Source organism: Triturus cristatus, chromosome 4_1, assembly GCF_964204655.1.
Source record: "Triturus cristatus chromosome 4_1, aTriCri1.1, whole genome shotgun sequence".
NCBI lineage: Eukaryota > Metazoa > Chordata > Amphibia > Caudata > Salamandridae > Triturus > Triturus cristatus.
This window is the reverse complement of record NC_140585.1, coordinates 614,002,442-614,030,020: the sequence shown is the minus strand read 5'-3', so window position 1 is coordinate 614,030,020 and position 27,579 is coordinate 614,002,442. Positions and strand designations below refer to the sequence as shown.

General features: G+C 45.9%; 1 protein-coding gene across 2 annotated transcripts in view; it reads right to left on the bottom strand.

The window, feature by feature from the left end:
* The window catches only part of LIN7A (lin-7 cell polarity scaffold A), a 407,359-nt gene that overhangs the window by 67,601 nt on the left and 312,179 nt on the right, over window positions 1–27,579 (bottom strand). The gene's annotated exons all lie outside the window — the stretch shown is intronic.

The window sequence follows — 27,579 nt, the reverse complement described above, 5'->3', positions numbered from 1 at the left end:
TGACTGAGGAACATCCGACTGGAGTCACTGAGAGGCCAACGGTACCAGGAAGTATCTGCAGCAGTGAAAACTGTATAGCACCAGCAATGACAAACAGCCCACCCCTGGAAGTATTATTAAGCAACTATATAGCACTGCTGGGAGAGCGTTGAAATGCTATCTGGAGTCACCCAAGGCTAGTTCATGGAAGCATCGCTAAGCACCCAGTAAATACTATGTGGAAGAAACCCAGGAAGCACTGTGAAGCACAACTTGGAGGAACTGGGTTCAACAGAGAGACTATTTTAAGCAGACACATAAGGTTGAAGAGACAATGGAATAACATGAAACTATAGTATTCAAAATATACCCAAGACACTATAAGAGTAACACAGAAGAGGTGTGTCACATATGCATTTTGTCATGGTGTGAGCATATTCTGTCTATTATGTTTTTGAGACTCTCCTTTGTGACAGGGAGTAAAAGCAGTGTACATTAGAGATGCAATATATTTCTATGCTCACCCTGTTGCAAGTCGGAATGTATCCACAGTAGGATGAGAAGGTTGTGGCCTCCTGTAGTGCAAGAGTTTAGCATGCACTGCCACATATGAAATTCATATTTCAAGTTTGATCAGGGCATAAACGTTGGTGCAGAACTATGAACAAATGACATATTCAGTAGGTGTGCAAAAGCAAAGGTGAACACCTACTAACTTTTATGTTAACTCGTTTCTTTTTCAAAGTTGCTAGTGATTTGTTGTGGCTGTTCTGATGGCTATGTGCTTCCATTAAAGCCTGATCTGGTCAGTAGTTATGTCACTGGAATCTTTGGAGTGTCACATGTAATGCACTGTCAACTGGATTCTATTTCTGTTGGGTGAGAATTGCTCCTCCTGTGGCTGGTTTGTGGTTTTATGTGCTGCATTTTGGGCTTCATTAAAGCTCTCAGAGACTCGCCTGATGTCTTTCTCGCCTTCTCTGCTGAGTTTAACAGGATTATTCAATTTTTGGTAATCATTTAATATTTGACTATTTTCGAAATATATACCGTATCTTTCCAAACACTGATTAAATTGATGTTTTTCTTCTATATTTCGATGTAATGACATCAGTTGAAGATAATACATTTTATCTGCTACTATTCTCTCAACACATGCAGCTGTTTTGGCTTTATCAAATGAAGAATCGTCTGAGCAAAAAGCGACTACTTTTGCACAATTCCTTAACTAGACCAACAATTCCGTCACTTGACCTAGGTATTTGTATGTTATTTGTAGTTGAACAAACACACATTTTTTGTTTGCCTAGTGCTAATATGAGTGGCTTTAGGTATTTTAGAAAGAAATCTAGCTTCAACAGAAGTGGGTCGTAATCATAAAACAGACAGTTACGATAAGTCACCACATTTATTGCACAATATTTTTTAACCTAATCCATAGTGAAGTATTGTCCTTTGTACATAGCAAAACATACATTGAAGAACATACTTTATACTTTCTTTCACATGTTTTTAATATCCTTATTAATTGAAAGTACAGCAATGTTCACAAACAGGCCTCGTCATGGTGTTTTCCACAACAAAGCACCTTGTTGTGTGGGTCCAGGGAGAGGGAGCCAATGACATCAGACAGAGGCTGCAATGTCAGCCTCTGTCACCCTCCTGATCTGGAGGTCGAAGACAGTTTTAGCTTCTGGCTCAGGTTTCCCCAACACCCCTCAGACACCACACGCTCTGGAGCGCAAGCTAGCACAGGTCCACTGGTTGCAAGCACGGGTCCCTCGGACTCTGCAAGTTTCCCCTGCCCTCCTCGAACTCTTAATTTCCTGGCACCTCAGGTGGCTGATTCTCTAAGGGCACACTCCTCTGCACAGCATGATGAAGGTGTACGTCAGGACAGTCCTTGTCCCAACCACGATCACTTCCACCTGCCTGTGCTGCACCCAGTGCGGTCCTTATGATCATGTGGAGACAGTGAGATCCTTTGTGTCCCTAGGATCTCGTGGGCAGGAGGCCAGCTCACCGGTCCTTGGAGAGTACTTCAGGACCCAGGCCATGACAGTTGGTACTTAGCTGCAGGCCAGCAATGTCCAGGCAAAATCCAACAAGTGATAGTCCCCTTTATATAGCACGACAAGCTCCAGTCCACCACAAGTCTGCAGATAATCCAGTTGCAATCTCTCCATCCCTAATGATTCTTCATGTCGATGTCCGAGCGTTGAACCAGCGTAGTATGGTCCCAAATCCAAAAGCATCTCTGGCTGTTGAGGCCAGAGTCCCACTAGTGATATCCACGATGGCCATTGAAGATGCAATCAGTTCATGAGGCAAACTTTAAAATGCACATGCTCGCTCTTAATTCTGTCCGGTCTGTCATCCTACTCCGGCAGGTTAGGTCACTATTATTAGTGGGGCCAAGACTCTACCGATTCAAATGCAGGTGCCAATTTCATCCCCATGTAACCCTCCCAGCAAGGCCCTCAGAGTCAAAGGTCCACAGTTTCCCTTGAGTCCCTAGTTTATGGCCTTCTATCAGGAATGCACAGATGTGGCTGTCCCACTTGCACCCAGTTGTGAATTAGAAGACAGGTGCACAGGCACACAGAGCCATGAACATCAAAATGCTCTCTTTCCCAACAGTAACATTTCCACACACGTATTGTCGAATGCATTCGCACTACCAGAGAGTATTTGCCATTACAAACTCGTCAATACCAAAAACGATACAGTTACTATTCTGCCCGTAGGAAATACTGCACACCATGCTAATCCAATGCAAGTAGCAGGCTCTGTCATACTGAACACATCACCTGGTTCCATTCACGACCCTTGCATGTAAAGCGCACATGCTCTACTTCTTCCCAACACTGCACCCTGTCCCCAGTGAGAACTCTGATAAAGTAAGAGACATGCAGAACCTTGGCACCTAGCTTTTTAAATTCCAAGCCGAGTAACAGTAAACCGTTCACACAGGGCCCACTAGGACAAACCTGTGGCACAATCGATGAGCTACCTCCGTGGACGGCACAACCAATGCAGTAGGTGTCCACGGAGGTGCATTTGAGATACAAGCCCCGGGTATAAGTCATACCCCTTGACAAGGCACTTACAGCTAACTCAAATCAGTCAATCATATATACACCAATTGCCAGTATGTATATGACTAGCACAGCGCTTTGGCACTGCACAGCAGTGTCAAACGCGCTCAAAGTCCTAAGCCAGCAAAACAAGGTCAAAACATGAGGTTGGCAGCCAAAAAGGTCAGGGGGGAACACACCAACCGATGCCAGGTCTAACAAGGCATAAGCTAGACACAGGTGTAGATCACTAGAGATTGCCCCAAAGATTGTTCCATATGTCACTTTAATTATCTTTTTGTCCAAAGAAGTCTGTGCCGGCAAAGGCTAGCATGCAGTATCAGTTTTCCACTGCTCACATTCAGGCGCACATTCTTAATTTATACAGACATAGTAAGTACCACAAAACTTGATTAATGATGCTGGTGAGTCCCAGACATGGGCTAGTATGAGCAGTGTTTTTACACATTTGATATTAAGCGATGGTGCGTGAGACCATGGACAGCACTCAAGACCTCATCTGGATCACGGGTGCACAGTCATACACTTGGTGGGTTTGTTGGAGGTTGCAAACTTCTGGGAAACACAGGCAGTTGCTCTGTTATGGCCCTTGGATCCAGTGCAAAAGAGACACTCACCTTTGGCAGTTGGGACATCGGAGGCCAATGCAGGCGGGCACTTGTCTTCAGAAGCTGTTGTCCTAGAAGCCAACACAGAGAGATTCTCATATTTGGCAGTTGCGGCCTTGGAGTTAAATTTAGTTGGATGCTCATCTCTGACAGATGTGACTCTGAGGCCAGAGTAGACAGTTGCTCCTCTTCAGCAGCTGTGGTCAAGGAGACTTACGCAGCAATGTCTCTCCTGTGAGCACCTTAGGTGGTAGCTTTAGCACTTAGCCCTGGGATTGATGGTGGGAATGCTGAGCCACACAGAGACAATTTGGTAAATACTACTTTTTGCAGCTAGCAATGGAAGCAGCAATGGGATACCATCGGCCCTGCAGACTTTGGGTCAAGACTGACTTCACTCCCTCACAGCAGTTAGTCACATCCTGGGAAAATGCTTGACTTCTTCTCCTCCTCCTCCTCTTCTCCTGCAGGCCTCTCCTTTCCTCTCTGAGCAGGCAGACAGAATTGTAAGCATTTCATTAGACCCTAAGCTTCTCCAGCAAGTTTCAGGCTTCAGGTGATGTTTTATCACCTCTGGGTGACGGGTCCTCAGGTAGAAACCAGTCCTGGTCAAAAAGCAGTCCTTCAAGTACTCTCTGGAACACTGTCTTTGTTGGTCAAGATGGAATTGGAACTCAAACTAAGTGGGGTGGTTTATGTCCCACTTGTATATACATTTTCCAGGCAGGAGATGTGGATCCACTATCTAAGGTTTCTGAACCAGTTAGAGTTGATGCTATTTTCAAATTGAAATTCCTGGCTGTTCTCCAGGCACAGCCTTTCTGTAAATTGATGGTTCTCACAGCAGGAAGACATGGGGCTGACTCTAACCAGGTGTATTCAGGACACGGGAAAACTGAAGTGTGCGTTCTCTTCACCTGGCTCCCAAAATCTTACTGATGCAAAAAGAACTGTTGATGGACAGAATGCAGAACAATGTCATACATTCACCCCAGTACATAGATCTGGGCCTAAATCCATCGGTTTTTTGCTCACCATGCCATCCCAGTTTGGACCCAGCCATATGCAAATCAGTCTTGACCCTGTGCCCTATGGGAACAGTCCAGCCCGAACTGCCAGGCCAGGTCCTCCCTGGACTGGAAACAAGCATCCTAGGACCGGTTTCGGGGTTTCACCCCTCTTCAGCCAGTTTTATTCCAGTGGCATGGAGAGCACGGGACTCACGTCTGAGTATACCCGTCCCACTCGGGGTGACAAATGCAAAAAGAACTGTTGATGGACAGAATGCAGAACAATGTCATACATTCACCCCAGTACAAAGATCTGGGCCTAAATCAGTCGTTTTATTGCTCACCATGCCATCCCAGTTTGGACCCAGCCATATGCAAATCAGTCTTGACCCTGTGCCCTATGGGAACAGTGCAGCCCGAACTGCCAGGCCAGGTCCTTCCTGGACTGGAAACAAGCATCCTAGGACCAGTTTCGGGGTTTCACCCCTCTTCAGCCAGGATAGCTTGATTCCAGTAGCAAGGAGAGCACGGGACTCGCGTCTGAGTATACCCGTCCCACTCGGGGTGACAAATGCAAAAAGATTTGCTGATGAACAGAATGCAGAACAATGTCATACATTCACCCCAGTACAGAGATCTGGGCCTAAATCCATCGTTTTTCTGCTCACCATGCCATTCCAGTTTGGACCCAGCCATATGCAAATCAGTCTTGACCCTGTGCCCTATGGGAACAGTCCAGCCCAAACTGTCAGGCCAGGTCCTCCCTGGACTGGAAACAAGCATCCTAGGACCGGTTTTGGGGTTTCACCCCTCTTCAGCCAGGAAAGCTTAATTCCAGTGGCATGGAGAGCACGGGACTCACGTCTGAGCATACCCGTCCCACTCGGGGTGACGAATGCAAAAAGAACTGTTGATGGACAGAATGCAGAACAATGTCATACATTCACCCCAGTACAGAGATCTGGGCCTAAATCCATCGTTTTTTTGCTCGCCATTCCAGTTTGGACCCAGCCATATGCACATCAGTCTTGACCCTGTGCCCTATAGGAACAGTCCAGCCCGAACTGCCAGGCCAGGTCCTCCCTGGACTGGAAACAAGCATTCTAGGACCAGTTTCGGGGTTTCACCCCTCTTCTGCCAGGATAGCTTGATTCCAGTGGCATGGAGAGCACGGGACTCACGTCGGAGTATACCCGTCCCACTCGGGGTGACAAATGTAAAAAGAACTGTTGATGGACCGAATGCAGAACAATGTCATACATTCACCCCAGTACAGAGATCTGGGCCTAAATCCATTGTTTGTTTGCTCACCATGCCATTCCAGTTTGGACCCAGCCATATGCAAATCAGTCTTGACCCTGTGCCCTATGGGAACAGTCCAGCCCGAACTGCCAGGCCAGGTCCTCCCTGGACTGGAAACAAGCATCCTTGGACCGGCAGTTCGGTCTGGACTGTTCCCATGGGGCACAGGTTCAAGACTGATTTGCATATGGCTGGGTCCACACTGGGATGGCGTAGTGGGCAAAAGAACGATGGATTTAACCCAGATCTTTTGACTGGGGGAGAATGTTTGCATTGTCAGCATTCCGTCCATCATTTGTTTGCTGTAATACTTTTCGCCCTAAGTGGGATGGGTATGCCCAGACGTGGGTCCCTTGCTCACTGTGCCACTTGATTCAAGCTAGCCTGGCAGAAGAAGGGTGACATACCCTGAAACCGGTCCCAGGATGCTTGTTTCCGGTCCAGGGAGGAGCTGGCCTTGCAGTTGGGTCTGGACTGTTCCCATGGGACACAGGGTCAAGACTGATTTGCATATGGCTGGGTCCAAACTGGGGTGGCGTAGTGGGCAAAAGAACGATGGATTTAACCCAGATCTTTTGACTGGGGGAGAATGTTTGCATTGTCAGCATTCCGTCCATCATTTGTTTGCTGTAATACTTTTCGCCCTAAGTGGGATGGGGATGCCCAGACATGCGTCCCTTGCTCACTGTGCCACTGGATTCAAGCTAGCCTGGCTGAAGAAGGGTGACATACCCTGAAACCGATCCCAGGATGCTTGTTTCCGCTCCAGGGAGGAGCTGGCCTGGCAGTTCGGTCTGGACTGTTCCCATTCGGCACAGGGTCAAGACTGATTTGCATATGGATGGGTGCAAACTGGGGTGGCGTAGTGGGCAAAAGAACGATGGATTTATCCCAGATCTTTTGACTGGGGGAGAATGTTTGCATTGTCAGCATTCCGTCCATCATTTGTTTGCTGTAACATCTTACTGAAGCAGTAATCTGCAACAGAAAAAGAGGCAGACCCTGCCTAGAAACATCCTCACTTCAAACAGAACTTGCAGTCCCAGCCTGCACCCCACCATCTGCCAAATGGCAGTGCTCATGAAGAACTAATCTTCAGCCTTTTACTAATAACGTTCTCATAGATTTTTCCAAAAGGAGCCCTATGTCCCTCTTCCTCACTCCATTCTCTGTGTCTCCATTAGCCGGCCACAGGAATGCAGGAAATACACTTGTGTTGTGTGGGTAAACTATCCTCACACTCTGTTTTGTGCCATACTAAGCCTTGGGCCTCTTTAGAGGATACCACTGGCTCCATTACTTAGACTCACACAACACACAGAGGCCTACTACCATGCATGTGATGGGAAAGCACTCCACACACACACATGCTTTCAATATGCACATGTAACATCATCAAAAGATTCTTGGTTCACAGAATAGTGGAACTTTACACAAGAGTGATTAGCAGACTCTACTGTCACTGACAATAAGAAAAAGATCTGGTGAAACTATAAATTCACAAAATACATTATACCACCACCAATGCCTTATATGATGTACCAAGGACAAGGACAATAGTCCATTATGAATGCGGAGGCACGTTTGATTCTTGGTGCACCCTTTAAGTCAAAGGAGAGGTCCTGGACCTTGCATTGTCAATAACAGGCCTAGACCTCCGAACGTGCTTGGTTAGCTTGAACACATGGCCAAAATTAAATTCACACTGTACAAATTTTCATAAGATGGTGTGTAGTAACCCTATAAAATATGTCTGATATAGGGACATGGCAGCATCGTCTGAAAAAATACCTTGTGGACACCTGGCAGCAAATGCATAGCATATCTTTACAATTTTGCATTTTGTGTAGTTTATCACTTGTGAATGATCGACCCCATGTAAGTATTTAAAAGTCACAATCATATATCTGGGATTCTTAGGGCTGCTGGAACTCAACCCAATCACCCTTAGTAGGTTCTCCCAATGCTATTTTTTAGTTTTTTGAAAGGTCTCAACAAGAACCCTAATAGAAAGCTATATATTGGCAAAGTTGCCTTTCAATACACAAGTGTATTACCCTCAAGTGGGGGTGCTCTAGTTGACTAAAGATTAATCCAAGCCATTCCAAGATTTTGTAGGCATGTATACAAATCACGCCTGAGCAAATATTAACCTCATTGAAGCTAGGCATATGATTTAAGGTGTTCTCTTTTAAGATCCCCCCCAAGGAGAGTATTTCCTGTGCCTGCTAGCTGATGGACCTCTCTGCATGTTCAATTCAAGCAGAGTGGTATCTACTTCAACAGGTTCTTTAGCGCTACTCCATCTAGGCTGTCACTAGTTAGCTGTTGTTTTTATCATGTGTGTAGCACGATATACAGCTTAGACTGTCTGAAAGCGCTGTGGCGGCCTGCAATGTGGTCATTTGGAGATCTAAAACAAAATAGGTTTTGAGATTCTGCTTAAATTCTAAATAAAATCTTTAGCTCAAAAGGAATTTGAGAAAGCATTCTGTAGACGGGGAGCCCCGGTGCCTCCTCACCAAGGTGACCAATGTATAAGTGGTAGAGATTCCTTAATTCTTATTAGATGGAAAAATACTTTTCTTAGAGAGACATAAATGGAAAATGTGTCCTTGAGATACCCAGTTTGAATACTGTACAGTACTAATCTCCTGATTGTAAGTGGCACCTGGCATTATGGAGGAAATAACCTCTTTTCACATTTGCCACCTTGCTGGTGTTTCGCTTTACGTGATCCAGGGGAATAATTCTTTTTTTTAATTGGAGGGATCTTCCCTTACCGTGAATACCTAGGGGAAGATTTATAAGCCCCTTGCGACACTTTTGCGCTGCTGCTGCATCACTTTTTGTGACGCAGCGGCGGCGTAAACAATGCATCACGTTGTAAAGCCCTGCGCCACATTATGCCTGCGTCGGGTATAATATATGCAGGGTGGAGCCATGTAGAGCTGATGCAGTGAAATTTACAACCTTTCACAGCGTCACTCTACGCCTCCTCTGCGTCAAAATCCCTACTCCTGCTAAGACCAGGCATAAGGAATGGCACAGGGCTTTTTGAATGGGACTCACCTGTCTGTTGTGGTGCAGTGCTGGAGTTGTGTCACTTTCATGAGCAACTCCAGAAATGTGTCACTTTTGTGTGAACAGATGTGTTTGAATTTCTGACGCATCTGTTAATCCTTGTGCCATGGAGCACTGTATTGTAAATACAGCGCATCCATGGTGGTGCAAGGACATTTGGTGCTGGTGCAAGGAAACTGACGCATCTATGCAGATGCGTCAGTTCTTTGTAAATGGGGCCCCTAGTTCTTAGTCACTATGAACTCTGATGCCCAATAGTGCTAGTGAACATAATACAGATAATAGCAATTCCCCAAAATCGCCTTTATAGAGGGACAATAGACCTTCTAAAACCTGCATTATGAGTGGCCCAAAGTTTATTCAATGGTGAATGCACCCAACAAAATTTGAGATCGATTAATTTATCGAGTATGATACTTACTGCTTAGTCTGAGATTTCCTGCAAAATGGGGGGCATAACGGGCAGCTCTTGACACCAAATATGTTTCCAAATCTAACTCTTTTGCTTTGGGTGATACATAGAACCAGGTGGAGATTGTATATTTCTAGGTAAATTAAACCCACTGGTTGTACGAAAAATATGCTCATCCGTGTAAATGTTGAGAACAGAGGCAGAGAGGCAGATCAGGGACACAGAGGAATGTGTAGCACGTCACGAACTTTGAAAAGAAAGTTATGTTGTTGAAGAGTCCCGGTAGGCACACAGAGCAAGCAAGGTCGGTGCCTGACTCTCACCAGCCATGGTTGTCCTTCAGAGGACATGGCTCCTCCCTGACTTGTCTGTGTCTGCTTATGTCAAGCTGACAATGAGAAATGTCTGTTGCATTCAATGTTGCAGACGCTGTATTCAAGCAGTCAGTTTGTTCCAGAGACATGCTGGCAGGCAGAGCTCTCATTAGGCCCTCCGGTTGTATGCTCTCCTGCCTGCCAGCTCACCCGCACCTACACAAGGCGCAGAATACTCAAAAACACCAACCCAGGGCTGTCAGGGCCCTCGCTTCCGACAATGCTTCAGAATTTATGAACATCCATAATTCATTGTCCAGCTCTATGAAGGAAGGCACCTTGGTTACCCCCACCACAGAAACACGGCTGCGCTCATTATTTTGGCGCGGCCTGAAACAGACACCGTCTTACTTTGGAAGCACGTCAAAGCCATCGGCCCTCGGTGCGCACTGCAAGCAGCGTGCATAAAGGGATCTTTTCGGAAACATAAAAGCTGTGAAAGGAGCGGCTCGTTCTAGGCGGCAGGCTATACTCATGCAATCCCGGCTTCCGCACCATGCATGCATTTCCCATCACTACATTAATGCAGTCAGATGGCTCGCGCTGACAGCCCAGGTACAACCAGGAGATGCAGTGCTTTCACGAGGGCTCTCTGCATGAATAAGGCATGAGAGCGGAGAGAGCCACTCGCGGGCTGGCACCCCTTCTGCGTCCCAGACATCGCTGCCACATGAAAACAACACTTGCAATCGAGTCATTAGGAAGCACTCCGTGACTCTTGGCTGATAACGTGAGGTTTAAGATGCGGAAACCATTACTGAACGTTGACACAAAATATCTTTGTTCATTAGAATGATGACATATGAATTTCTTTTGGAGCTGATCCGCTGCTATTGAGTTCAGAGGCCTAAGTTGTGGGGTATATTAAAATGGTATTTACAATATATCCAATCTTAACACTGAATGTAGTTCAGTAAGTGGTCCACGGCTGAACAGCTGATTAAAAATTAGGCAGATGTTCACAACAATACCATTTCTAATCAATTTTTTTTAGAAAATCTATGGCCATTTAAATAGTTCGTCCGGGATTCTCGCGAGTCTGAGATTCCCAGTTGGAGCGCCTGGTAAAACTGGAGAACTGAGCTGCAATTAATGTCATATACATCAATAATTCGAGTCTAATTAAGACTTCTGCCCAGCTGAGGCACTTTTATGCAGGGCGGATTAGCTCTGTCAACAGCAGACAATTTGTAGCCATCAGCAAGAAAAGCGCATTCGACCTTCCTGACAAGGGCTCATTAAATGTTGCCTCCCCAGTATAACCGAGGACTACTTTTTGCCTAAGGAAGAGTGGAGATTGCAAGTCAACCTTTGCAGGAATAAAGTCAGCGTTTATGATCGATCGATCTCTCTTTCACAGATTTTTGTTGCAGTTTAAACATTTCTGAAATAGACGATATCGCTGCAAACGAGCCCTTCTACGTTTCTTGAAATATGTCATTCCTTTCTTTAGATCATACATGTATTTTAGTACAAATTTTATATAGTAACGCATAGTAATTATATCAGGCTTTCTTTTGAATTGTGAAGTGAGTAATAAGCAGACACAGGCAATGTTATCCTTAGCAACAAGTGTGTGTCAATCACCTTGAAACTGGAATCTGAATGTACAAATTAGTAGCAAGTAGTGTGTTATGACTTGTAAGCGCTGAAAGTCTGGGCACAACTGCCATTGTAATTGCTCGGGAAACAGAATACACAAACGTTTTCCTAACCAATACCCAACCTGGAAATGGTCGTGCTCTTCTTCATGTCAAGGACAGGAGGAGAGTTTCTGGGAGAATCAGAACTGGCTTGGGACATTCCCCCAAATTGTCCTGAGTATGGCCCACTCCCAGCTCATCTCCATCCACGCCCTTGTTCCTTTTGGATGTTCTTTTTGTACGCATGGGCATATGATGCGGAATATAAAATAAAATGTCTAAAAAGTCATCAAGTGGATTTACTCAGGATGTTTGCGTATGTAACTATAGACACGTATAAAAGTACATATGAAAACGGAACTCACATAAGGCATTCAAGAGTACTTCTGGAAAAACTTTTAAAGTCGCAGCTTTCCTTAGTACTCCTGAACACCTCTGCTATATCAAAAAAAAATATAAATCTACTACAAACATAGAAAGAAAGCTACTGGTGAGAATTTACGTTTTGTGTGTGAATTTTTGGCCCTTCTTTTAAGTTGATCACATCTAGTTTAGATTTACACTTATATTCGGCCTAAGTCCTGTAATGTGCACTTTGCCATCACTCTACCCCTGTAAAGGTAATCATCTCGTAATTCCTGTCCTAAGACTTAGTGCCTCATTTCCTGTTGAACAGATGCATCGCTCAAGATGGTCAACTACTGTCCTTCAAATGTAGAGATGATCGATGGCCCAGGGCCAGCTCTATACGCTCAAAGGAACCACCTCCTTCCAATGTATAAAAAGTTTGGTGGCTGGCTTCTGTTGGTTTTGTAAGCCATCCACCAAAGTTTTTACATTTTTTTGTTCTTCATAAAAACAACCTTATTTAAAATGCCTTCCAGCTTCTGTAATTTTCTGACGTCATTCGGAAGTTTTCTGCTTGATCATATGTTACATCCAGGCAGTGTCAGGGGCACAGAAGAAATGAGCACGGGGATTCTACGAGGTTGGAAATAATGGTTGCGTACGCAGTGCAGGTTTTGCCTCGCACATCTGTGCAAGGTCGTGTATATGATTGGGTTAGGAACCTGCCAGCACAGTGGTGATATCTAAGCAAGCCCTGCTGTGCACAGCTGCATACGTTTACAAGGACTTGCCTCCAAACAACCAAAAGTCCACGAGGATTAAGAAGAGGCGGCTGAACACTTCACAGGATCCAGAAAACTGGATCCCCCAGCAACTGTTGTCAAATGGACCCAGTTGACCCATATGCTTGAAGTTTGCCCAGTAAAAGTAAATTAGAAAAATGATAGGGGAAGTTCTTTTTCATACAGAAGTTAGTTTTTTTAAATATGATCCTGATTTATTGTCCAAAAGCTTCAATTTAGCCAGGAACTGACCAGATCAGTTACCTCACTGATATGTCCCTTTCAGAGCTTTACTTTTCCTTTTAAAGGTGTTCAGGAGGGTCTTTCTCCAACCAATGCCAACCACATGAAGCCTTTTAAATAAAAAGATTTTATTGACATGGAATTATTCACTGAGATAAATTGCTAGGTCCAGTTTGCTTCTAGTACTTACTAGCTGACCCCACATAGTTGGTTGTTTATCACCAATTGAGCATCATTCAACAATGGCTTTGGTCGCACATATTAAAGCCCCCTTAAATCCTGCCTGTATAAACCATCCGTGTTTTTGTCGCTTTACATTTTCTTACCACAAAATATTTCTAAGTGTGAAGATAAAAAGTTTTACAAGTCACAGTGACCAACATCACTCTAACCACATGTGCTCACTGATTGGCACGGGAACTGCATACATTAAGTTCAAACCTCCAAAGGATACTTCAACATTTTGGCTATACTTCCATTTCACTGAAGTTTAATAAATGTGGATTCTTTTACTTTGGGTGGTATATTTCCTTTACACCTCTTGCCCAATCTCCTTAATTTTCGCTTTCCTTATTATATTAAATGCTTCTCTTTCTAACGTTGATGTGTACCTTTGAGTTCATTATTGCTAACATAGTTTTAAAGCTTAGCTGGTTTGTTACACACTACATGTCACACATTTTCTTTGACGATGGCCTTGATGCTCAGGCCAGGTCAGCCAAGGGTACCCTTACTGAAAGAAACATGCTTGTCTTTCTGGGATCTCATTCACAGCAGCTCTCTGCAAAACAACGACCTCCTTCCTTTTAGCCTGCCAGAGGAAATACCTACAGGGAGCGTCTCTTCTGGCCCTGTCCCCTCAAAGCTTGCGATGCTTACCTTATGATGGTTGTTAGCATTTATGATGGAAGGTAGGGGAAGTCAGGAGACTTAGGACCCTGATTCACAAAGGTAAACTTACACTTTCCTGTGAGTTTGCGCTTTTTCACTATTCACAAACCTGCATTTTATTAGTAAGTTTGTGAGTGTGGAGACTCCTTAGTCGGGGCGGAGAACTCTGCACATTAAAATATAGGCCTGTCTTATCTTTCAATGTGGGGAGTTCTCTGCCCTGACTGTGGAGGTTCCGCACTCATAAACTTACTATTGAAATGTAACTTCGTGAATACTGAAAAAGCAGAAATTTACACAAGCGTGTAAGTTTACCTTTGTGAATCAGGCCCATAGTGTTCGTACTTTCCATGACTGTTCAAATCAGTTCAGAGCAACCCTGAATGTCTGCCCATTCTATATTACAGTTACCCCAACCCATAATGTAGCCCACAAGCATACATTCATGTCGTGAAACAAATACATTACAGAGCAGTGCCTGAACTTGTAACCCTTTCATGTCATAGTTGATTTGTATTCTGATGCATGTATACTGTATTTGCTGAATGTGCAGTGCTCTGAGACATGTCAGGGAATGAGCCGCTCTAAAATTAATTGTAATAATTAAATATTGTAAATTTACTTTTAGAATAATTCTTGGACATCTGCTCTTTTGCTGCAGTCACAGACAACACAAGGAGCTGTTTCCTGTAGATGCTGTACATTTGTGGAACTTAAAGGCATTGCGTCATGAATTAACAGCAACAGCATTGATGGGTAGAGAGACACACTGACATGTTACTTGCCCATCCCTTCTGAAAGAATTATTACTAACTTATTACTATTAAATAATCTTTCACGATCCTATTATAACTTGTGAGTCTTCTCCATAGTTAAGTGCCTAATTCGTTTTTTATTCTCCTTCAGCCACTGTTTTCTTGTTGTTTTTTTAGATCTGGCTTTTAAGTGAGGCTGGCGTTAGACCTTATGTGATCAACAGATAAGAAGCTTTAAGAAGCATACTGGGCAGGGGGCTTTCGCTCCTCCTCCACGTTGATATCCTTTACTACAGCATTTAATGGGGCAGAAAGTTGTGTACTTCCACAGAAAATGAGTGCTTGTATTACACTTTGCCCTTTGTTGGGGAAGCTTACGATCAATACAGTAGGCCTGAATTGGATATTGTGACAAGTCAACAATGCCACTTGTGATATGCTATAGGTCTGTTCTGTTATTATGAAAAGTTACAGCAATGGCACAAGGCTTTAATTATTTCTTGTGAAAAGCATATGTTGAAGTCAATAGGCCTGTAGGGATGCATTGTTATTACATTTTGGTAACGTCTGTACACAGATATTTAATTACATGGAATTGTGCAGATTACCATAATAGGCAAGGATCTTGGTGTTGTTTAACCTCTGTGGCAAACCATGCGGTAGAACACTTGTACTGTTAGAATCTCTCTTATACCCACTTATGAGGGGATCTATATTGTTTTGCCAACCCTATATTTGTAATTTTATGACTGTATGCAAATTGTTTCTGTCAGAAAGTGGATTATTAGTGGAAGTGGGTGTTAGTTCTCATAAAGTGATAATGGCACAATTCTTTACCAATTCCAGTTAGGTCTCAATAATTCAAATCTGAGCTCAACCCTTGGAAGCTGTAGCACGGTGCAGACAGTCTTAACTTAGGAGAAATGGGTAAAGAATGTATCAGTAAAAAACATGCAAAAAGAAGATAACACAACATAATAAAAATCCCAATCTAATTTACAAAAATAGAGACATTCCAATGAACAAATAGACACCAAAATTACCAGAAATTGATGTAAGAACCAGATACATGATTTTTCAAAATTTAAGAGGGTTCTAGCATCAAAAAGCACAAAGCACCAACTACGGGCATCTGGTTGCGCTAGATCAGATCAAAGTTAAATGTTATCACCAACCGTGATGGAGTGTGGATCAGATACAAGGACCTGGTTTGTCCAGGTAAAAAGTTTACCTTTGGACTTATTCATTTTTCTGGAGAAAAGTATTTGTCCACAAGGTCGTCTGCAGGTCATGGTGATAGCTGGATACTTAGAGGGGCTCATCGATGATGTCCGGCTGAAGTGCAGGACCTAGGCTCCAACAGGAATTTTGAGGCTCTGGATATCAACTGCAGGAAAACTGCAAGCGGATAAAATCCAGGACCGGGAAGGTGTCTTTGTTGGCAGGTCTAGGTGAAGTTCTCTACGGTCGGACGTGGAAACTTTTCTGGAAGTCAGGATCCTTCCAGCAGGGCAAATGGGTAACTTGAGTTCAATGTTGGTGACTGCGGGTTGGCAGCTGTCCGGTGGTAGTCTCTGCTTCTTTTTGCAGAAAGTTTAGAAGAAGTTTATAAGGTCCAGTCTTGTAGTTTTTTGATGGGGAAAGAGTACACTCTAACACCAGCCAAGGGTCCTGGACCGTTTCGATACAACTTGGGGGTTAGGACTCAATCTCCTAGAAGTCACCAGCAGGGTCCATGGCAAATCCAGTTGGAACTGGTCAGCTAGGCTCAGCAGAGATTTAGGATTCTTGAAGCTTTTGTGTTTCTAGAGTTGAACAGGATACTAGCCAACTAGCCTTTGGACTCCACTCTTCTGTCCTGGGTACAAGTGGGGAGCAGGTCCAGACTTTGGTGTTTCTCACTACAGGTTAAACAGCAAGGGAAGTCCTTCTTCTCTGTTCCAGAAGTTCAAAGGGGTTCTGAAGAGAGTACTGAGGGTACCATGTTTATGGCCAGTGCCAGCCTGTGGGTTGGAGAGACTCCTGCTCCTGACCACTCCCTAACCAATGGGGTAAAATTTCCTAGGGGTACCACTACCCAGTTTTGCAGCACATCCTGTGTGTTTTGCTATAAACAATTCCACAATGTCCCTCTCTACCTAAAACCAATATGACAGAACCTTTCTTCCCTTGGCACCCATGAGGTGTGTCCTAGGGAAAGGAAGAACTCCCACTGCACACTAGTCCTGGAACGCATTTTCCTCCCATTTGAATTGGTGCTCTCAGGCTACTTGGACAACAGCAGGGGCGGGCCAAGGTGTGAGTTACATCTGCCCGCGACAGGGGATGCCCCTTTGTAGCTTATGCATTTGGTGGGCAAATCCCCCAGACCATCCTGTCATGAGGAGGTCACACCTCCACCCTAGCAAGGCCTTTTTCTCCTGTTTCCAGGGAGCTATGCACACCTACCAGCAGGCTGCCAGTTGACAATTAGGGATTAACTACAAAAAGCCTACTAGAGGCTTTAGTCAAAAATTCCAACTTTCTAAAAGTGGCATTTTCAAAATAGTAATTTAAAATAGGACTTGACCATTAGATTGTTTTTTAAATGACTATTTATTTGAGTCCTTGAATCATAGTTTTACTATTACCAAACTGAAGTTATTATGCACTATTGGGTGTTAAAATGTAACTCAGTGCAGCCTTGCCACAGCGAAAAATTACTTTGGAGATTTTTAATTGGCAGAATATGTAAAACTTAAGTACACATGCCCTACTTTTTAAATACCATGCACTCTGGCCTATGGTCATTTAAGGCCTACCTTATGGGTGACTTATAAGTAATAAAAAGGAAGGTTTAGGAATGGCACACATTTATTTTGCCAGTTTGAACTTGCAATTTGAAAATTGTCCAGCTAAGCGGCAGTGTCAGGCCTGGAGTCATTGTCACTTTAGTGGTGGCATGATAAGTGCTGCAGTCGATTAGTGACATTTAACTTACAGGCCCTGGGTACATAGAGTACAGTATACTAGGGACTTATAGTTAAGTGAAATGTGTCAATCAGGGATTAGCCAATTCTACATTTTTAAGGGGTCAGAGCACATATGCTGGGCACTGGATGGCAACGCCCCAGTGTTCAAAATTCATACACCAATAAAATCTAGCAAAACGTAGAGGGGTGACCATTCAAAAAAGGGCACTTTCCTACAGTTTCCTTAAGAGAAAGCCAATGTTCAATAAAGAAAATTTGAGCTGTTTATATAGAAAATCAAAATTATAAAGGCTTTAGGCATGATGTATTCAATGGGAAAAGTTGTCAAATGCGGTATGTATAATCTTCTTATTTTGTAAGGTTACAACAAAGGCAATAGGGCTGATTTATTTATGGGTAAAACAGGTTAAAACTTGTAGACAGGTATTTTGGTATACATGATTTCATATATAAAATCTGCCCATTATGAAATGTTACAATAAAGGCAGTAGGCCTGCCTAATTTATTGTAAAAAGCATATGTTTAAGCCAATAGACCTTTTAGGCTGGACTGTTATTATACTGTAATACAGTCTGTGCACAGCAACTTAGTTACATTTAATCTCACAAATTACTGTGGAAGGTAAGAGTTTTAGTTTTGGTTAACCCCTCTGATAAATCCCCAACCTCACAATAGAAGATTTGCATTGAGACACCTTATTATGTCCCCTTAAGAAGGGTTGTACTTTGTTTTGCCAACTGTAATATTCACATACTTGCAATTGTGTGTATGTGTGCCAGGTGGTTGCCTTGTAGAAAAACGTATGCTTAGTGCTGTAGACCAGCGTTGGTTATGATGACAAGCCAATGATAAAAGCTACAGAGCTAACTGGAAAAGGTTAAGTCAAATGTGAAATATCTTTTCTAATATAAAAGGCTATGGCAAAGGGAGTAGGACTGACGTATTTATAGTAAGAACATATGTTACTTTCAATATTCCTTTCAGGATGGATTGTCATTACGCTGTGTTAAAACCAGTAGACAGGAATTTTGTAATATGGAATCTGACAGATTACTGTACTTGGCAAGGGTTTGGTGTGTGTTACCCTTCTCTGGCGAGTCATAGGGGTAGAAGATTTGCGTTTAACAATTCTTGTTAGGCCTTGTAGAAGGGGTTGTATATAATTTTGCCCACTGTAATTTTCTACATATTTTTAATTTTATTCATAGTATTTTGAGCTCTGTGCATTAAAGTACCATTTAGACTAGCCTGACACCTTTAGCTGTCTGCCAGACTCTTGTGTTAAAAAACAAGCATAAAATATATGCATACATATATATGCATAGAGGAACTTTGTGTGAGCTCTCTTAAGCCATTGGTCTGTTGAGTGTCATTAACGTTTAGTTTCCACTCATGCCAGCATATTGCATGGGGCAATGGGGTCAGTCTGCTTCAGTTACTAACTCTTTTTCCCTCCTATGAACAACATGTTGCCTGATTACATCTGCACAACTGCCTGAAATTGAGTACACTTCTATGCAAGGGCTTGTTCACAAATGACTTTTGTTTAGTCCCCGTTTTTTCTTTCCTTCACATTATTTTTATCTTGTTGGTCTCTTTTGTTCTTTGGAGGGCCTGCCAGCTTCCTAGGCCGTGCCACTGGGCTTCTCAGTAGTGACCATTTTATCTGCAGTGCACTGCAGACACTGCTTCTTAACCAGGAAGCCTTCATAATAGGTATTATTGAACAATGTATCATTGATTTATGGGTCCAGGATGATACCACATATAGACACAACATGTCCCTTATCTTGCATTGGCATATTATTAATCACTATACACAATACCGTAGCATTTTTCTTTTTAATATATCTTGCATTTGCTTGTTGAGTTTGTGTTTTACATTGGCTGGGGGAGTGAATAAATATAAGAATCAATCTATTGCCTGAAGAATGGATCCTTGAATGCAAAGGTGAGTGACAGGATGCAAGTGTGATAAGCTATTGAGTACTGTTGGAAACGGCCCTTTTTGAAAGGTTATCCCCAAAATTTTTGCTTCTTCCTCCTTTATTTTTTCTGACCCGTGGTTGTTGGCAATAGGACTCTGGGCACTTTACCACTGCTGATCAGTGCTAAAGTGCATATGCTCACTGTATAAATTGTTATATTGATTGGTTATCCATGATTGGTATATTTGTTTCACCTGTTAGCCCCTAGTAAAGTGCACTGAGTGTGCCAGGGCTGGTGATTCAAATACTACTAGTGGGCTGCAGCACTGATTGTGCCACCCATAGGAGTAGCCCTAAAATGATGTCTGAGGCCTGCTTGCAGTGCCTATGTGCAGTCCAGGACTGCCATGTCGACCTGGCCAGTGCAACCACTGACCAGGACTTATCCTTCCCTTTCTGTACATGTCAGGCATCCCTATGGTGGTCCCAGGTACCCCCTGGGCTGGGTGCAGTGTATCTGAAAGGTAGGGCATGTACTGAGGTGTGTAACATGCCCTGGTAGTGAATTACAGCCATTTTCGTTTTTCACTGCTGAGAGGCTATCTTGCCCATAGGACGGAATGGGGGAGGCTGTTTACATGCCTATCTTGCCATAAGGGCAAGATAGAAAATCCAAGTTTGGTATCTCTGCGTTCAGAATTTAATTATACATCTTTTTAGCAAGATGGTTTTTAAATTCACTGTGTGGGAATGGCACTTTTTAGAAAGTAGCTATTCCCCTGATTAACCTTCCTGTGTGCCTGTGTGCTGGTTGGCTGACTGGTGTCATGTGATGGGCTAGGTGGCTCCAGGAGCCTGGATGAGTCAGCAGCAGGGTGAATAGGGAGATCTGCTGTAGATGGGTGGGAGGAGTAGCCCCTGGGTTTGAGTAGGGCTGCCTCTGCCAGCACAATGCAGGCTCCACCCCCTGCTGGCCAGGCTGAGGACTCTGCCTCTGCCAGCTCAAAGAAGGCTCCACCTCCTGCTGAGCGTCTAACGACCCTGCCCCTCACTCTGAAAGGAACCAGGTGCTCCAGGGCAGAGCACACCCAGGAACCGGTTTGAGCAGGGGAATCCCCCCACTGAAACAAAGAGAGACAAAAACTTGGAGGGGTATAAGAAGAGGACCCCAGACACCTAAACTTTAGATCACTTTGGAACTAAGAAGGAACCTTTGCCAAGGAGAAAGCTGAAAAGAACTGAAGAGGAGAAGACTGCCTGCTTGCTGTTTTGCTTCGCTGCCAGGGAGAGGGGAAGGACTTTGCTGTGTCCCCTTCTTTTGATTCTGATCTCCAAGGGCCTGAGAAGAGCTGGCTCCCTGTTAAGAAGTCCCAGGAACAAAAGGACTTCACCACCAGCTCCCCTGGAACTCTGCTGAAGGAGTTCTGACCTGCCTTGGAGTGCTTGCCCAGTCGTGGGGCCTCAGGAGGTCGTTTTGCTGTGTTTGGGAGCTGGGAAGCAGAAGCGTGAAAAAGAGTAACTGGTACCCAACGCATCATCCGATTGCGTGTCGCAAGAACGAGAGTGCGAGGAGAATTTCATCGCGGCGTCATCGCAGCACCCGGAGTCCCCGCATCGCCGAGTGCGTCGAGCATCGTCCCGGTGTGTGAAGATTCCTGACGCTGCGAGGGTCGTCGCAGAACCAGTTTGCGGGCCGCACCACTGCCGGTGCGTGAAAGTATCCAGTCGCTGCGTGTGTCGACGCAGAGTCCCGTCCCGTGACGCATCGAGGGTTGCGGCGCCAGAATTCAATGCAACGCCGCGCACTGCGACGCATCGAGGTTTGCAGTGCCAAAAGTCCGCGCTGCGCCACGCATCGTGCCGCATCGAAGATCGTCGCATCGTACCTGTACGTGAAGCTTCCCCCTAAGTACCTACGCAATGAAAGCCAAAGTCATCGCATCCTCCCCCTACAGATCGGAGCCGGCGCATCCACCTCTGCTGCGTGAAGCAGGGCAGCTACAAAGCCTCCCCGAGATCTCAGGAGTATCGCATCGCCTTTGCCATCTTCCTTGTTATAGCTTTTGGGAACCTTATCGCAACTACAGGTACTGTTGGGCACGAGAGTGTCGCATTTTGTGCATTGAGAGTCACATTGTGCAGGACACTGACTTTTACATCCTGGAGTACTTTCTGCAAACTCTTGAACTATCTTTAAAATAACCTTTTGAATTGTATGTTGGTTTTTCTGTAGTATTTGGTCTTGTGAAGTTTTTAGTAAAGATACCTTATTTTTCTAAAACTGGTGTGGAGTAAATCTGTGGTGTTTTCACTGTGTTACTGTGAGTGTTGGTACAAATACTTTACACATTGCCTTTGACAGCCTAGACTGCTCAGGCCAAGCTACCTAGAGGGTGAGCAGGGGTTATCTTAACAGTGTATCCCCCTTTCCCTGACTAGAAGCAAGGGTCCCTACTTGGACAGTGGTACCTACCCTGCCAACTAGAGACCCCCAGATCTAACATTGATGGTCAGCGGTGAGGATTGAACTTGTATTTGTACTTGACCCACAGTAATTGGTGTACATCACTAGGAGTGCAGACCACTACGCAACCACATACCGTGTTTTGTTTTGGTTCTATTTTTGATCTGATCCTTGAGTCATCCAGGCACATGTCTCAGAAGGGTAAAGCAGCAAGTGATGTTGCAGAACTGGAGTTTGATATTGAAATGTTAAGTGATTACAAAGTAGGTCAACTCAAGCAGTTCTGCAGGATCTTTGGATGTCCCATGGAGAGCAGCTCCAGGAAGGAGGAGCTACGGAAGGCCTTAATGGCCTGGTGGGAAGCCAAAGAGGCTGGGGAGACAGGTGATGCAGAGGTGGATGAGGATGCACAAGCGGATGGTTTCTGGTCACAGGATCTGCCTGTGTCCAGAGCAGCCTCCAGGGCTGGCAGCAACCATTCAGCTAGAAGTTTTTCCCCAGAGGAGTTGGAGGAAAACCAAAGGGTTAGAGATCATGAGTTAGAAGTCATGAGGCTTGAGTTGAAGCTGATGGAAATAGAAACCCAGAACAAAGTAGAAGAGAGCAAGAAGATGTGTGCCTTGGAAGAATTTAAATTGACCTTGGCACATGAACTAAGGATGAGGGAGCTTGATTTGGAGCTCGAGAGGCTTGAGGCCATGAGTGCCTCAGCTGAAGAAGAAAAATGGGTAGCTCAAGAAGTGAGCTTTGCTGAGTTCGAGGTGGAGTCCAGCTCAGATGGTGGCAGCAAGATTGTAGTTTCTAGTGCTGAGAGAAAGGTACAAACACCCAGAGATGTGGCACCTGACTTGAAGGAGGGGGTTGACATACACCAGGGGGTTCAGGTTTATGATATAGTTCCAGTGAGGTGCAGTGTCCCTGAAGTAGATGGGGGAACTGCCACAGGGGACCATATTCCTAGTGGTGGGAGGGACACTTTACTGACCCTAGATGAGAGGTACAGGGAGAGGGGTTCCCCCATGGTAGAAACCTTGGTGTATGAGTGTGAAGACCGCCCAGAAGAGTGTGAGTTGTGTGACAGAGACAGTCAGATACTGTCTTGCCAATCTCAGGAGAGTGGTGTGGGGTACTTGTGTGAGGCACTGGAGGGTGAGGAAAAGGGTAGCTTGGTTAATAACTGTGGGGGGCTGTGTGATTCATTTGTTGAAGAGCATTTTTTAAGTCCCTGTTTTCCAGAGCTATGCCAACACCCGGTGGAGAGTGAGTTCTCTGGTTCCAGGGAGCTTGCGTCGGAGGCAGACCTTTGGTTGGATGCCAGAAGGTCTGGAGAGGCATTGGGGAGTGATCCCAAAAGGAATGGCCCAGATATCTTCCAGACCTGTGAGGTGGAAGAGGTTCAATGTAGCCCAGTTAGGTCCCAGTGTAGTGGGAGGGGTGTAGGGGCTCACGCCCTGTCTCAGTGGAGAATGGGTGAGTGTGGGACTGTGGGTCCCAAGGTGCCCAAAACCCAGTCTCAGGGCCTGCAGGGTTCCTTAAGGGAACACCAGGTTGGGGGCCTAGACAGTGCTAGTAGGCCATTTGAGGAGGATCTACTAATGTCAGGAGAACCTGGAGCCTCTGTAAACAGAGCTCCAGTGGTTCTGGTGTCTGGCGGTACCGCTCCAGTTGGGAGGGTGCAGAAGTCCAGACTGAGGGGTGAGAGGGGGATGTGTTCCCCAGTGGGAGAACCAGTGGGCCAGGGACCAGCCAGAAGGGCTGAGTCCCCTAGGAGTGACCATGGTGACACCACTTTTGTCCTGGGGGATCTTCGCGCACTGTCAGGTGGACAGGGGCCGGGAGATCTGCGTCAGGCAGACTGTCACGAGACACATGAGTCATGTGTCACCCTCGGGGAGATACAGTGTGAGTCCCCAGAAGTCCTGGCATGCCAGGCAGGTGTGCAACCACAGGGTTTAGTCCCTGGGTTGGGAGGCCAGGTTCAGGATCTGCCTGACCTGGAGGGAAGGACATCTGTAAACTGTGTCCTGACCGGTTTGGCTTCCAGGAGTACCACTCCAGTGGGGAGGGTGCAGCACTCTGGAAGGGGGTGCAGAGGGAGAGAGTCCTCGCCTCTGACCCCGGTGCAACCTGAGGGTTTAGACCCTAGGTTGGGAGACCAGTTGCTGGAGAGAGGTCCTGAACTGGAGGGAGGGACATCTGTAAGCAGTGTCTCTACCAGTTTGTCTTTGAGGTGTACCACTCCGAGTGGGAGGGTGCAGAATTCTGGAAGGGGTGCAGAAGGAGGGAGTCCTCGCCTCTGACCCCGGTTCACCTGGAGGGTGTAGACCCTAGGTGGGAGGGCCAGGTCCGGGGTGTACCCCCTGACCTGGAATCCCAGTTGCAGGATAGAACCCCTGAACTGGTGGGCGAATGGTGCAGGACACCTGCCACAGGTGCCCTGACTATTCTAGAAGGGGGTACCGCTCCAGGTGGGAGGGTACAGAGCCCCCAGGAAGAGGAGGACCGGGTATGGAACAGCCCACCCCAGCCTCCTGTCCAGCCACCGGATACAGGCCCGGGGCTGGTGGGTCAGTGCCAGGTTGTCAGACCTGACCTGACAGGAAAGGGAGTGGACAAAGGGTGCCAAGCACCTGGGGCTACTGCCCCCTACCCTCTGACGCCACAGGGGTTTGAGAGCCCTGAGAGGCATAAGGCCTGGGTCTCATCCCTGACCACTGTCAGTGGTCACGTCGGCTTGCTGTCTGTCTGTTGGGACACATCTGTGAGCAAGTTAAGGCTAGGTGCTGCACAGGTGGTGTCCACAGGTGAGGAGAAGGGTTCCAAATGGGTTGGCTTGGTGGACCCTGAGAGTATGGATGGAGAGATCCAACCGGGTTCAGGAAGGCGTAGAACAGGAATAGTGCCCTGCTGTTTGGGCCAGTTTCCGTGTTTTATCGCCCTAAGCAGGGAATCCCATCGAGGTATCGCTTGGTCTACCCTGGCTTTAGGCTGGAAGGGGGTTGTGATGGAAACGGCCCTTTTTGCAAGGTTATCCCCAAAATTTTTGCTTCTTCCTCCTTTATTTTTTCTGACCTGTGGTTGTTGGCAATAGGACTCTGGGCACTTTACCACTGCTGATCAGTGCTAAAGTGCATATGCTCACTGTATAAATTGTTGTATTGATTGGTTATCCATGATTGGTATATTTGTTTCACCTGTTAGCCCCTAGTAAAGTGCACTGAGTGTGCCAGGGCTGGTGATTCAAATGCTACTAGTGGGCTGCAGCACTGATTGTGCCACCCATAGGAGTAGCCCTAAAATGATGTCTTAGACCTGCTTGCAGTGCCTATGTGCAGTCCAGGACTGCCATGTCGACCTGGCCAGTGCAACCACTGACCAGGCCTTATCCTTCCCTTTCTGTACATGTCAGGCATCCCTATGGTGGCCCTAGGTACCCCCTGGGCTGGGTGCAGTGTATCTGAAAGGTAGGGCATGTACTGAGGTGTGTGGCATGCCCTGGTAGTGAATTACAGCCATTTTCGTTTTTTCACTGCTGAGAGGCTATCTTGCCCATAGGACAGAATGGGGGAGGCTGTTTACATGCCTATCTTCCCATAAGGGCAAGATAACAAATCCAAGTGTGGTATCTCTGCGTTCAGAAAGTAGCTATTCCCCTGTTTAACCTTCCTGTGTGCCTGTGTGCTGGTTGGCTGACTGGTGTCATGTGATGGGCTAGGTGGCTCCAGGAGCCTGGATGAGTCAGCAGCAGGGTGAATAGGGAGATCTGCTGTAGATGGGTGGGAGGAGTAGCCTCTGGGTTTGAGTAGGGCTGCCTCTGCCAGCACAATGCTGGCTCCACACCCTGCTGGCCAGGCTGAGGACTCTGCCTCTGCAAGCACAAAGAAGGCTCCACCTCCTGCTGAGCGTCTAACGACCCTGCCCCTCACTCTGAAAGGAACCAGGGGCTCCAGGGCAGAGCACACCCAGGAACCGGTTTGAGCAGGGGAATCCCCCCACTGAAACAAAGAGAGACAAAGACTTGGAGGGGTATAAGAAGAGGACCCCAGACACCTAAACTTTAGATCACTTTGGAACTAAGAAGGAACCTCTGCCAAGGAGAAAGCTGAAAAGAACTGAAGAGGAGAAGACTGCCTGCTTGCTGTTTTGCTTTGCTGCCAGGGAGAGGGGAAGGACTTTGCTGTGTCCCCTTCTTTTGATTCTGATCTCCAAGGGCCTGAGAAGAGCTGGCTCCCTGTTAAGAAGTCCCAGGAACAAAAGGACTTCACCACCAGCTCTCCTGGAACTCTGCTGAAGGAGTTCTGACCTGCCTTGGAGAGCTTGCCCAGTCGTGGGGCCTCAGGAGGTCGTTTTGCTGTGTTTGGGAGCTGGGAAGCAGAAGCGTGAAAAAGAGTAACTGGTACCCAACGCATCATCCGATTGCGTGTCGCAAGAACGAGAGTGCGAGGAGAATTTCATCGCGGCGTCATGGCAGCACCCGGAGTCCCCGCATCGCCGAGTGCGTCGAGCATCGTCCCGGTGCGTGAAGATTCCTGACGCTGCGAGGGTAGTCGCAGAACCAGTTTGCGGGCCGCACCACTGCCGGTGCGTGAAAGTATCCAGTCGCTGCGTGTGTCGACGCAGAGTCCCGTCCCGTGACGCATCGAGGGTTGCGGCACCAGAATTCAACGCCACGCCGTGCACCGCACCGCGACGCATCGAGGGTTGCAGCGCCAAAAGTCTGCGCTGCGCCACCCATCGTGCCGCATCGAAGATCGTCGCATCGTACCTGTGCGTGAAGCTTCCCCCTAAGAAACCTACGCAACGAAAGCCTAAGTCATCGCATCCTCCCCCTACAGATTGGAGCCGGCGCATCCACCTCTGCTGCGTGAAGCAGGGCTGCTGCAAAGCCTCCCCAAGATCTCAGGAGTATCGCATCGCCTTTGCCATCTTCCTTGTTATAGCTTTTGGGAACCTTATCGCAACTACAGGTACTGTTGGGCACGAGAGTGTCGCATTTTGTGCATTGGGAGTCGCATTGTGCAGGACACTGACTTTTACATCCTGGAGTACTTTCTGCAAACTCTTGAACTATCTTTAAAATAACCTTTTGAATTGTATGTTGGTTTTTCTGTAGTATTTGGTCTTGTGAAGTTTTTAGTAAAGATACCTTATTTTTCTAAAACTGGTGTGGATTAAATCTGTGGTGTTTTCACTGTGTTACTGTGAGTGTTGGTACAAATACTTTACACATTGCCTTTGATAGCCTAGACTGCTCAGGCTAAGCTACCTAGAGGGTGAGCAGGGGTTATCTTAACAGTGTATCCCCCTTTCCCTGACTAGAAGCAAGGGTCCCTACTTGGACAGTGGTACCTACCCTGCCAACTAGAGACCCCCAGATCTAACAAGTACCTAAACGCCACAGTACTGATCACTTTTTCTGCAGTGCTCCGCAGCCACTGCTTCTAAATCAGGAGTCTTCTTAAAGTGTATTGTTGAATAGTGTATCATTGATTTATCATTCCAAGATGACGCCACATATAGATGCAACATGTCAATCATCTGGGACTGGCACATTAATAATCAACTATACATAATACCATTCCGAGATGGTAGCAGAATGCTTTGTTTATTTTATTTTTTTACTTATTTATAATTCCAACCATATGCCTGCCAAGTTAATGGAGTAGCTTTTTCCTTGTATTCGTTT